Below are 13,258 nucleotides of genomic sequence, written 5' to 3'. Positions count from 1 at the left end.
AGGAGCAGAACATGGGTTTGGAACCCAAGGGAGAGGGAAGGAACTGTGAATAAATTACCAGGTGATTTTTGAAATAAGAATGAAGCATGAAGAAGGTGCCAAGTATTCAGGAACATACCACAGCCCTTATTGAATACCGAAATACAGACAAAGTATGAAAAGCATGTAAAAGTGTGGCACAGATGGAAAACAAATATGTGCTATGTTACAAAGAGTTGAAATGCTTTGCACTCAATTAGGAACAAAGTGAAAGATGTTATGAACTGAATGAGAGGCACGTGTAAAAGGCAAGTTGTGGAACTTGGAAAGGGCAAAGTGAATGCAAGGGGGTGTAAGAAGACATGCACCATCAAGCAAGTTGTGGCAAAGCCAAAAGACTGCCAATACACAAATTATGATGAAGCCCTAAATTGCCAGAGAGGAAAAGAAACCACAACAGATGTTGAGTGCCAACACTGGTGTTTGGTGGAAAACCAGTGTTAATCAAGAAGGCCAAGGCCTAAAGAGTATCACAAAGTGCCTAGGGTTATTGGTTGCATGACCTGTAACGGGTGGACCGTGTGGTCCCACAACTGCGCCTGGACCGAGTAGCCCCAACCTAGGAAGAGCCGAGAAAAGCCTGAAGACAAAGGCTGTGTGATAGTTGCTGAAGTGGAAAAGAACACTCTTGTTTGGTACAAGTTGAAAGGAGTACCAGTGGAATTTGACAATAGTGCTGGAAAAACAAGAGACTGGAACCACTTGGAACTGTGTTGATCTTGGGGAAGGGGAACCCTGAGATATTCTGTAACTGTGCGGAAGGAAATGGAGTCCTTTCTGGAATCGTGTTACAGTTGGGGAAGGGAACCCAGAGTCCTGTTTTCTTGGTGGAACTATATTGAACTTGGGCAAGCTGTAAGAAGCTCAGAACTTTATTTTGAACAGTTTCTTTTGGTGCTGCTATCCCTACACATTGTATGTTTCTAAGTGTGAGGGCAAGTATAGGTTTTGGACACAGACGTTTTTAAGTTGAACTCACTGACACAGGCGATCCTTAGTTTCTTTAGGTAGGGCCATTGCACCTTAGTGTAAGGCATTGGTATAGCCGCATCCCTTGGGGGCCTGAGAGCGCCCAGCATGAAATGTTAATAAATAAAATTTAGATTGAAGGAAACCGGAAGGGGTGGCTCACATGATCAGGCTGAAGCTTCGAACAGTCTCGGGCACCAATGAAAAAGTGGCTTGCAGTTGTAAATGGATATTCATTCCTTTAGTCACAGACTGTTTGAATAGTACCCAAGGGGGTGCTTTGTGTAAAAATGTAAGCAAATTGTGATATTTAAAGAATATTTATTCAGCAACAATGGTCAGAATTAATAACTGCATAGTGAATCAAACTGGCCCACATTGGCCAAAAAGGTGGCCCATTTTCACTGGACCACACTAGCATTTTGCGTTTTTGGTACAGGCATTGCCCTATAGGCCAGTCTGAGCCTGGTGGCTCAACCATAATGGCGGTTGGGCACCCACCCAGTGGTCCACTCACCTATTATGGAGGCGCTAAGTCGCAGGCCCAGTGAAACAATAAGCACTACCACAGCTGAGGGTGTGCTCCTGGGCTGGCTGAACTGTCAAAGGTAAACACTGTTTCCCTTTGACAGTTCAGTTCCCCAGCTGCACATGCTCACTGAGCCATGCAAGGCTGGGGGCATTTTGCTTTGCGAGCCTTGTATAGCTCATTGGAAATGCTGGCAGGGGCACTGCATGTCCTTGCGAGGGGGAGCTCCTCTCACATAAAGACAGAGCAACCTCGAGCAGTGCGTTTTAGCTCCCACACGCAGGTCTCTGTAGAAGGTACGTTAATGTTCATTTATTTTTTATTTAAACATGTGTAATAGATGCATGTATGCTTGTGTTATTTGTGAGTGTATCGTGATGGATGCTCGTTTGAATTCTCGAGTGATTGCTGTATGAATGTGTATGCGTTATTTTGTTTTGGTCCGTTGAGCTGATTTTGGCAAGTGGTGATAGAGGGGGAGGGAGGGTTGTACAACAGGCATTTTAAAAATACCTAAATGACTTTGTTGCACAATCCCCCTACCCACCTGCCAAAATCAGCTCTTTCTGAGGCGCTGTGGAGCCCAGGGGACAGGGATGGTATTGGTTTTTTACTGGACATCAATCATAGATGTCCAGTAAAAAAAGCCCATGCCTGCCCCCTTCTCCCCCCAACCCCAATTGCAAACTGTTTGGCTATTTACCCATTTTTTTGTAAATTATGCTTTACAATGCAGCATTTTAACCCATTATTTTAAAAAGAATTCATTTGCGGGGGGGGAGAAACCCCCTGAATCGCCTTGACTGGTTCAGGGTCCCCCCTGCTATGCTCAGCATATATATTTAAGCCCCTCCACTTAAAAAATTCACCAGCCTCCACTGGCCCTCGGACTGTGTTGGGATCGGAGTCGGGGGAGTCCAGGGACTGCGGTGGGGACAGGATGGGCAGGAGCCATGGGATAGTGGTGGGAGCAGGGTGGAGAGCGCCCAGGGACTGGGTAGGAGTGGAATGAGGGAGCCCAGCGACTGTGATGGGAGCAGGTGGAGGAGCCCGGGGACTACACTGGGAGTAAGGTGCAGTGATGGCGCGCAATAGTTCATAGCCATTTGTACATACTGTCAATTTGGCATTTTTGGAGGGCCCGGCCTGCCCAAATTTTGCACAGGGGGGGGGGGACAGGCCAAAAAAGTTTGAAGACCACTGGTGTGGGGCAATATAGACCTTAATGGTGTGCAGTGAAAAAGTCAAAAACATTGTCGAAAGTCATAATGTCGAAAACAAATGTAAATTTTTTTTTCCAGTTTTATTTTTTTATTTATAGTTTTTTTTTGGGTTCCGCAACTAAAAAAAAAGGGGGTAAAACAAAAAAAAAATTAGAAAAAAGGGGGGGTTGGAAAAAAATAAAAAACATTTGAAAAAAAAGTCTACTTTTTTTTTCGACATTATGACTTTCGACATGATGTAATTCGGTAATATCACTATAAACTGACCTTAATTCATCCTGACATAAAATACAAATCCTTTTGTTCAGAAATTGAATCTGATGTCCATGTCTTGCTTCACATTGCCTTCACAATACCTAGAGCAAAGAACTTCAAGGAAGGCCATACCCTTAAATTAATTAACTATTATGAAATTGCATAGAGACAAAGAAAGTCCTTAGGAAGAAGACATACTTTTGGGATTTGCAACGTGTAAAAGGCGGGGAGAAAGCTTGGGGAAGGGAGGCGATGCCCCAAGAGAAGTAAACGCACCGAGGGGAGAGAGTAGTCCTCTTGGAACCCAAGTATTCTTTTGAGTTGGTGAAACTTGATACAAGGTATCTGGGGAAGAAAGCTGAACTGTGAACATTGTTCTTTGGAAACCTTTTTGTTGGATTGGAACTTGTGTGTTGAACTTCAACATTTGAAGAGTACAGGAGGGGGGGCCCGTACAACTTTCCCTCCTACTTTTACATCAATCTTTTGTGTATGGAACCGTTCAAACAGCCATAAAGAATCCCTGCGTGTCGATATGGCGGGAAGTCACCTTCACTGATGCATGACTTCTCGGCTCCTGAGTGCACCATAAAGATGAATTGTTTGTTCCTAATCTCTGCCCCCACCAACGGTTCCTCTTCTGGATTTGGGGTCATTGACAGGACTGGATACGCAATTGCTCTCTGTGGGCTGTCCTAGTCAGGATATGTGTCTGTCCCAGGAAATCAGAAAGGGTTTCACCCTACTAGGGCAGTGTCTTGAAACTGGTCTAGGGTGCCATTGGGTGTGCTGTCAAAGGCATTCCTGTTGTCTACTTGCTGCATGTTAGTGCAGGGTTAATAATGCTGAAGTGTTTGCGGGTTGGTGGCAGGGGATGGAAATCTGCGGGGGTAGCTGTGTGTAAGTTTGATGAATCTCAGGGTATTGAGGTCATTCTGAGCGGCGGCCTCTGGGGATTCCCTTGAGGTGGAGGACCATCATTTTGCTGATTGTAGTTGTATCCCACACCCTGTCTACTCCGACATTCTCTGGAGAAGTGCCCCCACCTCCCACATGTCCAGCAGTGCCCTGTTCCCCCTCCTCGTGGTCCCGGTCCCCCAAATCCACCTCCCCTTGACCCTCGGAACCCACCTTGCCCTCGTTGCTGTCCTCCTTGCCAGTGTGGTCCCGAAAATTACTGGCTGCCACCCCACTGTCCTTGTCCTCCTTCAGCCCCCACTGCAGCTATTCTGGCCTTTGCTGTGTTCAGGCGTACCCTCCCTCCTGTGCCGTTGCTTTCCCTGTAGCCACCACAGCTACTTTCACTAGCTTATTTTGGACCGGTGTTGCTTCCTCAGCCTGTTGCCTCTGAACCATTACCTTCTCACACTCTTATCATTCTACAATGGTGAACTATAATGCTTTGAATTTTGGGCCATACTTTTGCTTCTATCCCTGCTATTTTGTCGAGCGCCTTATGCACTTCTTTGGGTAGGCCCTGTTTCACTATAAAATAGAAAAGCGCGATGATTGATCCCAGGCGTTGTCTTTTTCTGCCCTCCACATCTCTTGGACCCTGAGAATAAACTGAGCAGCATCTTCGTCTTCCCCCATAGTACACTGCATAATGGATTTTAAATCTGGAGTTTCTGGGAATGCCCACCGCAATGCATCCGACACCTTGGCCCCAACCTTGTTGAAGGAGGCTCCATCATGGGCATCATTGCTCAATGTTATTCCTGGGTGTACCCCTGTTTAACCCACACATTTTCAGCTTGATCCCCAACTGCGGCCACTACCAGGCTTTTAATATCTCCTATTGCTAAGGGCACCCCTGCTACATTCTTTTCAAAAGCGTAGATCCATTCCCCGCCTCTGTCGTGAGTGGTGGGAGTGCCTTAAGGATGTTTTTCTTGTCCATCTGTGCCTAGGGTACATATCGAGCCCTTGTCGTGAGTGGTGGGAGTGCCTTAAGGATGTTGTTCTTGTCCATCTGTGCCTACGGTACATATCGAGCCCTTGTCGTGAGTGGTGGGAGTGCCTTAAGGATGTTGTTCTTGTCCATCTGTGCCTAGGGTACATATCGAGCCCTCCCAGCTCCCTTGTGTATCAGTGGCCACTGTGTATCAGTGGCATTTTCATTTTCATCTTGCCTTTTCCGCATTTAGTCACACTTCCCTTTTTTTTGGTAATGCTATCCTGCCAAATCTCTCCCTCAATCTACCATCCATAAACTTTTTAACCTTGGTGTGTGCTGGGGTACTTGCTCTACGTCCCCTTCCCATCGTCCTCGGTATCATCAAATTCACTCCAGTCTGCTTCATCTCTTTGTGACCCTACATTTTCGTATCCTAAGCTGTCTGTCTCTCCGTCACACTCTTATGACCCATTGCATAAGCTGTAATGTAATGACCAATTGCATAAAATGTAATGGTACATTGTAAATACTATAGACAAACGACTGCTACCATTCCTGTACCTCTGTAACTAAGCTCTTACAAGTAACAGCGCCTCAATGCCCCTGGGCTGTTTGGCCGCAATATAAATATAAATAATTATGTGAACAGTTCTTATGGGTGTACCATCTAGTCTGAATAGGAAATCTCCTGACTTCCACTCGGCCCTCACTGGTTTCACCGGTGCCCTTGAAGGTGGCACGGGTGTATCTGCCTTTGTTACATCACATTCAGCCCTTAGTCTGGCTAACTCTGTCCTTGTCGATGCCATTGCTATTTCGAGATCTCTTGCACTCACCCCAGTGTAAGACATAAGGGGGAGGGTGGTTGTGGCTGCTGCCATCGTGCCCGCTGAAACATATGTTGGATTTGTGTACCCTTCCACTGGGCGAGTTGCTAGCGGATATATTCCCCCCCCCCCCCCGTGTTCTTCCTATTTTCACCTGCGCCTGTATCTTTACTACCGTCATGTCGCCCCTTCCCCTTTTTGGATCCTCTGTAGCTTCAAAAATTTGCCAGAAGTTCAGTACTTCCCTTCTATTCTGCAATGGTCTCCCCTTATATATTGCTGTCAAGAAGGTAGACATATGTTCCAACACGCTACTGTCAAAAGAGCCCTGATCTGGCCAGGAGTGGGGAAATCCCCCTCCTCTAGTCCGTCACCCACTGGTTGTGATACTTATTTGCACAATACAGGGGCAGGGCCTTGCATATATGATCTAGGGGAGTTTCTGCCCCCATATTCGCGTCTCCCGTGTCTGGCAGTGGGGCTACGCCTATGCTGCTACGCCTCTGTTTTTATACAATACTAGTTTAAAACCTATACAGTTCAATTTTGTCAATGTAACTCACTCATCAACTAAAATCCCAATATAAAATAGTCTGTCCAATACCCCCACCCCTCTATTCCCAATAAGAGCTTTATAACTGCACCCACACCTCACACTCCCCTCACGCGTCCACACTCAACACGCACATGCCCCTTCGGGGCAGCCTCCTTACACCATAACATACGCCCAATAAAACCAAAACTAAAATAACAAGTTAAAACAACCACTACTATTCCCGAGCTCTCCAATTAGGCGGAGCTCCTATATTTAACATTTATTCCTGCACTGTTTAAACAATGCATGTGGCGCCCCCCCCCCGCCCCCCTCACTCAGGGAGGGTCCCTCACTTCTGTTTTCCTTTTCCTCAATATCCTTAAATTTATAAAAAACAATCAATCAACACACTCCACAAATATGCCACACACTCTCAATTTCAATCACAGCGTGCTCACACTGTTCACACTGCTCCATACATCGGCCCTTACTTTATCCCTTGCAGGCCATACTCACGTGCATGTGTTCACCCAAACTCCTCGGTTCACGGGGTTCCAACACCGGCCTGCACATCTCCTTGAGGTCGTACCCCGCTCCAAAGAGCAGGCAGGATTCTGCAAAGATGTTTCCCACAGGACCACTCGGGGGTACGCATTTTAGGGCTGGTCGCTGTAGGTGGTCACAGCCCTTCCCTAGAGGCTGCCTGGATTCCTCTGCATGTACGGGGGCGTTTTGATCATGTCGCCAGGGTCACCAATTGAAGGCAAGTCCCTGTTTACGCTCACGCCAGAAAGAATGCAACTCTCTAGGGAAAAAGGCCAAGAGATTGCTTGCAAGGATAACTAGGTTTAATTGTACAGAATACAAAGGCATCAGCAAAGAACTCTGCTGCTCGAGTACGTTCTGGTCTAACTTAGTACGAGCAGAAGCTTTAAAGGCACTGCAGCGTCATCAATATACAGTAAAAACGAGCATCACTGATTGGCAAGACCATATACATGGGCCTGCTCCATGGGGGATGCCAGGCTGCGATTGGTTCACATTTCTGCAATCTGTCGGGTCTCACATGGGTCAGCTGGGCTCTTCTCTTCAAGGAGTGAAGATCCGGTTCCTCGTAGGTTACAATATCAGAACTGCTACTATACACTAAGCCTACTACATCACTGTGGCATGCACCTGGGAGACTCTGGGACTGGTGCCAGGGGAAAGGGAGGAAGAAAGTCACATTGACCCACACATTCTGTGCTTTGTTGATATTGCATCCTTCGCACCCATGGGCTCCTCCCTCGTTTTGATTTAAAATGTATCTCTCCCTGTACCTAGCAGTACAAAGGATGTATTTCTGTGGAGAGGTGGAACAGTCGGATCTTTTATGGCTGTTGGTTTTATGGTAGGGCTGGGGTCACACATCATAGAATAAAGGGGTTTGTGGCTCGTGTCAGTGGTGTGGGCCTTAGCTCTGCGTAGGCCGTGTGGGGGGTAGAGGTCTGCTGATAGTTTGGCTGTGATGAATGGGCACTGAGAGGAGCCTGGTGTTGTCTCGGGGCCTTGCAGGGCGCATTCCTCCCAGTGATGCAAAAGTGAAGGGACAAGGGAAAGCTTCTGTGTGAATTCGCCGTGCAGGCTCGTCCCGTCCTAATGATCTGGGCCTAGTCGAGTTCTTCCATTGAGCTAAAGTTATGCCGCGTGGCCATGCAAGACAATGCATCTACCATAATTACAAAATGGCATTCCTTTCTATGTGCGCACTGGATCTATGCATCTATCGTTCCTGCTACATTTTATTTGTGCCGAGTTTCTTAGCACAGTCCTTTCCCCCCCAGCACACTACACGGCTTCGTATGGCATTCAACTCACTTTAAAGTGCCTGAGAGGTGGGGGGATAGACTCATTACATCCCAACACTTCTTTGGGACCAAAAGTATTACTTCACAGCTGGGCTGGCATGGGCCGGGCTGGTGGCACAGGATCTTATGCAGCCTTCAGTGATCATATTGTGGCAGGTCACGGCAAGCTGATTGGCATTAATGCCAGGCCTTTAGTTCAACAAAGATGTCCTAGTTTTACACTCCAACAGATGAGGAGTTGGTAAAGTAGGAGGAGGGTAGTGCCTAAAAAGGAAGCAAATCCAATCCATGTGGTGATTGCAGCAAATTCTGTTTATTTTCTCTACAGATGTAGAGAAACCCACAGGAAAAGGGCACAATAGCCCGCCTTATTTGTGGGAAATGGCCCACATGCATAGATTTCTCTAGGCTTTTAAAGTGTTGTACACAGTGAGAATGTGACAAACCAGAAGTAGTGAGTTCTTAAGGGTTTTTTGTTCAAATAAGAAAAATGCCTATCCAATCCTTTTGCTATGAGGGACGTTCCCTTCCTAACAAACCTAAACTAAAAGAGATAGTCTTCAATCCAAATCCGGAATGGATTGTGTCCTCCCACATATTCTTCATCTTATGATAATCGTATCTCGCCAGCATTGCTGCTTCGGAAAAAAAATTCTCGGCAGAGGGCGCTGTGCACGAGGTTGTGGCGTTGATGTCCCTCGACGGGTTCTGTACCGTGTTGACGTCACCATCAGTATAAGTAGCTCATGCCACGCCTGTTGGCTTCAATTCTGTTTTTCTGATTGCTCTACTCACAAGACGGGGTTAAAAAAAATGCATCGACTGTGGATTGAAAATGTCGAATACAGACCCCCACCGCGTTTGTCTTTGGTGCCTGGGTTCAGACCATCGAACCGGCGACTGTTGATCCTGTCAGTCGATGACAGAGAAGGCTCTTTGTGAGAGAAAAGGTAAACTGGCGGTGGGGCGGGAATCTGCCAAGGCCTCGTCAAAAAAACATAGAAAGTCAGGCGAATCGAAGGATTCAGATCAGCGTAAACATTCCAAGAGGTCTCAATCACGTAGTAGATCGAGGCATTCTTCTTCTTCAAAGAAGATGAAGAGGAGACACAGATCTCCCTCCTCTTCCTCTGATAGGTCTACCGAATTGGTAAGATGCCCGACTAAGTCGGATTACCCAAGTAAATGGGATGAATTTAGAAGGAAGATGATGAAGATCTTTGAGAATGCGGCCACTACCCCCTCAAAGAAACCTCCAAAAGAGCCAGACCCCGGTCGCTCCGTTGGACGTCGCAGGAGAGTCAGAAACTACTGTGGAAAGATCCAGTAGTAAGGGTGAGCCTCGAAAATCTCGACCCGACGTCAAATCGTTGAAAGTTCTTTGAGAATAGTGATTCCCCGACACTGACGAAGAAACATAAGTCGTTGAAGCCCTCGACGACTTCGGGCTTCAATGCCGAAGCCGTCGGCGAAGTAGTGTTTGACACCTACGTCGAAGACGTCATCGATACCGTCGAAGACTCCTTCGAGGCAAATTCAGACACAGAATTACTCCTTTACCTAAATCAGACTTTAAGTCTGTCTTCTATCTTTGAAGAGGAAAGTGCCTCAGAAGAAGTTTCTCCTTTTGGAGTACAGTTTGGTACCAGAGAGGTGCCAGAGGAATTAATCCATCCAGAATCGAAAATGAGACCTATGTGACACCCTTCACTCTACTAGTGGCATTGATACGTCACCAGAGCTAGAATTTACAAACCCTGACCCTGCAGAACATGCAGATTCAGGGTACAGGAGTTTGATGAATAGGGTTGTTGAATACATGGGCTGGGGTAGATCCTCGCCCACATTTGATCAGGATGATAGGACTGTTATCCTGGGCCAGGGCCCCCAGAAGGACCCAGTTCTCCCCTTCCATAGGGCACTTCAGAGGACAGTGGAAAAAAACTGGGAGGCTCCTGAGACTGCTTCTGCAGTTAACAGTAATTTTCCCAAGAAATAGAGTTTCTAGTAGTGACCCTGATTACTTAAAGGGGTATCCCACGCCTGAAAGTCTGGTTATTCGCGCAGCAACTTCATCAAGACAAACAGCCTATCCATGTATCCCCACGGATAGAGAGGATAAGAATGTGGATGCTTAGGCCGTAAGGTCTTTACCTCGGGTAGCCTGGCTCTCAAATCAGCAAATCTACCCTGGCCAGGTTTACCCATACCCTGTGGGACTGCATCACGGGGGCAGCTGATCATATTACGGAAGGTGAGGAAAGGGAAGGCTTCCTGAATATTATAAAAGATGGCAAGGAGGCAATGGGGGAATGTCTCCAGTCTGGACTGGGTACTGCTGATAGCATCAGCAGATCCATGGCTGCAAGCACAGTGCTACGCAGATTTGCGTGGTTGAGGAAGTCAGGGTTTGCACCTGATGTGCAGGCCAGGCTACTCGACATGCCTTTTGATGGCTTAAGTTTGTTTGGCAGTAAAGCTGATGAAAGCTTAGAAAAACTGCAGACCTCAAAAGCGGCGGCTAAATCTCTTAGCGCCTCTATGCGACAGCCTCAGAAACCTTATTTGGGCTCATCTTCCTGGAGAGGTCATTCTTTTCGATACTACTCCTTTTTTGGTAGAGGAAGAGGACAGGCCATTCAAAGAGGTAAAAGAAATGTTCCTCGTGGTGGACGAGGAAAAGGTGTGAAACCAGCCTCAGGAATGGCATTGTTGTCCTCTGCCGCTCCCGCTCCCGCGTCACTCTAAGGCCTTATCAAACAAGACCCCGGTGGGAGGCAGAATCTCACAGCATCTGAAAGAATGGCGGGGCATTACTTCAGATGCTTGGGCACTGGAGACAGTAGCTCAAGGTTACTGCCTTCCCTTCCTAAAAAGTCCTTGGGACCATGCACCGGGAACCAACTCTGTCAAAATTCCAGATCTACTCCTTGTGCAGGAAATTTTAACCCTGCTAGAGAAAGGTGCAATAGAACATGTACCTGTAGCGGAGAGGAACAAGGGTTGGTACTCCCCTTATCTTCTCATCCCGACGGAGGATTGAGACCCCTCTTGGATTTAAGAAACATCTTGGATTTAAGAAACTTGAACAAGTTCCTCAGGAAGGACAAACTCAAGATGGTAACCCTTTCTCAGATCCTTCAGGCTCTCCAGATCCAAGAATGGTTGGTATCATTGGACCTTCAGGATGCTTACTTTCATGTGCCAATCCATCTCAAGCACAGAAAGTACCTGAGGTTTGCAGTTGGTGATTCTCACTATCAGTTTTGAGTTCTACCATTCGGGCTGACCTCCAACCCGAGGGTTTTCACCAAACTGATGGTGGTTGTGGCAGCGAGTTTCAGGAGGGGGGGGGGGATTCACGTCTACCACTACCTGGACGATTGGATGATCAGAGCGTGTTCTCCCGAACAAGCTCAGGAACATCTGTCAATCACCGGTCACTCCCTTCACAGACTGGGCTTCTCCCTCATTTTCAAGAAGTCCCACACGATACCATCCCAAAAGCTCCACTTTATCGGAGCAGTCCTGGATACTTCCTCGGGCAAAGCCTCGCCTCCTGAGGGGAGAGCTCTCCACATTCTGCAGGTGGTAACAAAGTTCCAAAATGCCCAACATCTTCCAGTATTCGATTTTCTGAGGTTGCTCGGTCTCATGGCATCCTGCATCTTTCTATTGCCAGAGGCCCCATTGAGGATGAGATCCCTTCAATGGGCTCTCAGGACTCAGTGGTCCCAATTCTCGAGGAATATGTCGGATCTTCTGCAAGTTCCAAGCACAGTTGCTCAAGACCTTCTTTGGTGGGCTTGCAACGACAACATTCTCAAGGGAGAAGCTTTTTGGCAACCATGGCTGGAGATGACTGCAGTGGCGGACGCCTCACTCACGGGGTGGGGGAGCCCATACCAACGATCTGACTATAAACGGTCGTTGGTCTCCATCGGGGTCCAAACTACACATCGACCTGTTAGAGCTGAGGGCAATCAGACCCGCGCTGAAGGCCTTCCTGCCCTCTGTACAGGGAAAGAATGTCTTGATAATGACGGCCAACGCGGTGGCCATGTACTACCTCAACAAGAGGAGGCGTAGGGTCACTACCACGGTGCAGAGAGGCAATGCAGCTCTGGTTCTGCGCAATACGAGAAGGAATCTCTCTATCGACAGTTCACCTAGCCGGAGAGCAGAACACGGCGGCAGATGCTCTGAGCAGGCAGAACAGTGTCACACGAGTGGTAACTAGCTCAGGAAGTCCTTCGAGAGATCTTCACCCTTTAAGGAACCCCTGAAGTGGATCTGTTCGCTACCAGGGTCAATCGGAAGTGCGAACAGTACTGCTCAAGGGAATTTCCTCCGAGAGGAGCTCTAGGAGATGCGGTGGACTGGGAGTTTCCGCCAGTCCCCGTGATTCCTCACGTAATCGGGAGGTTGAGAAAGTTCAGAAGAATCATGATCCTAATTGCCCCGGATTGGGCCAGGAGGACGTGCTACCCGGACCTTCTGGACATGTCCATCTGCCCTCCAATACGTCTTCCTCAGAGAGGATCTTCTCTCGCAAGAGGACGGTCGGGTTCTCCATCCTGAGTTCAAGACAATCAACCTTCACGCATGGTTTCTGAGAGGTTGAGATGCAAGGATTGGGATCTTCCAGATGATATAATGGAAATGTTGCTTTAGGCCAGAAGGCCAGCAACTAAATCCCTGTAGCGGTGTCGTTGGATTAAATTCAGTATCTGGTGCAGGGATAAGGATCTGGACCCTTTTCAACGTGGCACCCCAACAGTGCTTTCTTTCCTATTGCATATAGCCAATCTTGGGCTCCAGATCGGAAACAATTAAAGGATATCTGGCTGCGATGTCCATTTTCAAGCGCTCCTCGGAAGAGGTTTCCTACTTTAAAATTCCATTAATCGTTCAATTCCTGAAAGGGCTCACTAATGTGTACCCTCCAGTCCCTTTTCATGTCCCGACTTGGGATTTAAATCTTGTACTTAAGTTTCTAATTTGTATACCTTTTGAGGCTCTGCATTCCTGTCCTTTGAGGCTTCTAACATTAAAACCTGTCCTTCTTGTGGCCTTAACATCAGCCCGCAGGGTTAGTGAGTTGCAGGCTCTCTCATGCAAACCTCTGTAAACTACT

The 13,258-nt window shown here is 47.5% G+C and overlaps 1 protein-coding gene across 5 annotated transcripts in view; it reads left to right on the top strand.

The window, feature by feature from the left end:
• UPF2 (UPF2 regulator of nonsense mediated mRNA decay) overlaps positions 1-13,258 on the top strand; it is a 766,220-nt gene that overhangs the window by 55,330 nt on the left and 697,632 nt on the right. The window lies entirely within an intron of this gene.

Source organism: Ambystoma mexicanum, chromosome 12, assembly GCF_040938575.1.
Source record: "Ambystoma mexicanum isolate Mex_15411 chromosome 12, UKY_AmexF1_1, whole genome shotgun sequence".
NCBI classification, from domain to species: Eukaryota; Metazoa; Chordata; class Amphibia; order Caudata; family Ambystomatidae; genus Ambystoma; species Ambystoma mexicanum.
The sequence above is the reverse complement of the archived record's forward strand: the minus strand, read 5'-3'. Positions and strand labels throughout refer to the sequence as shown.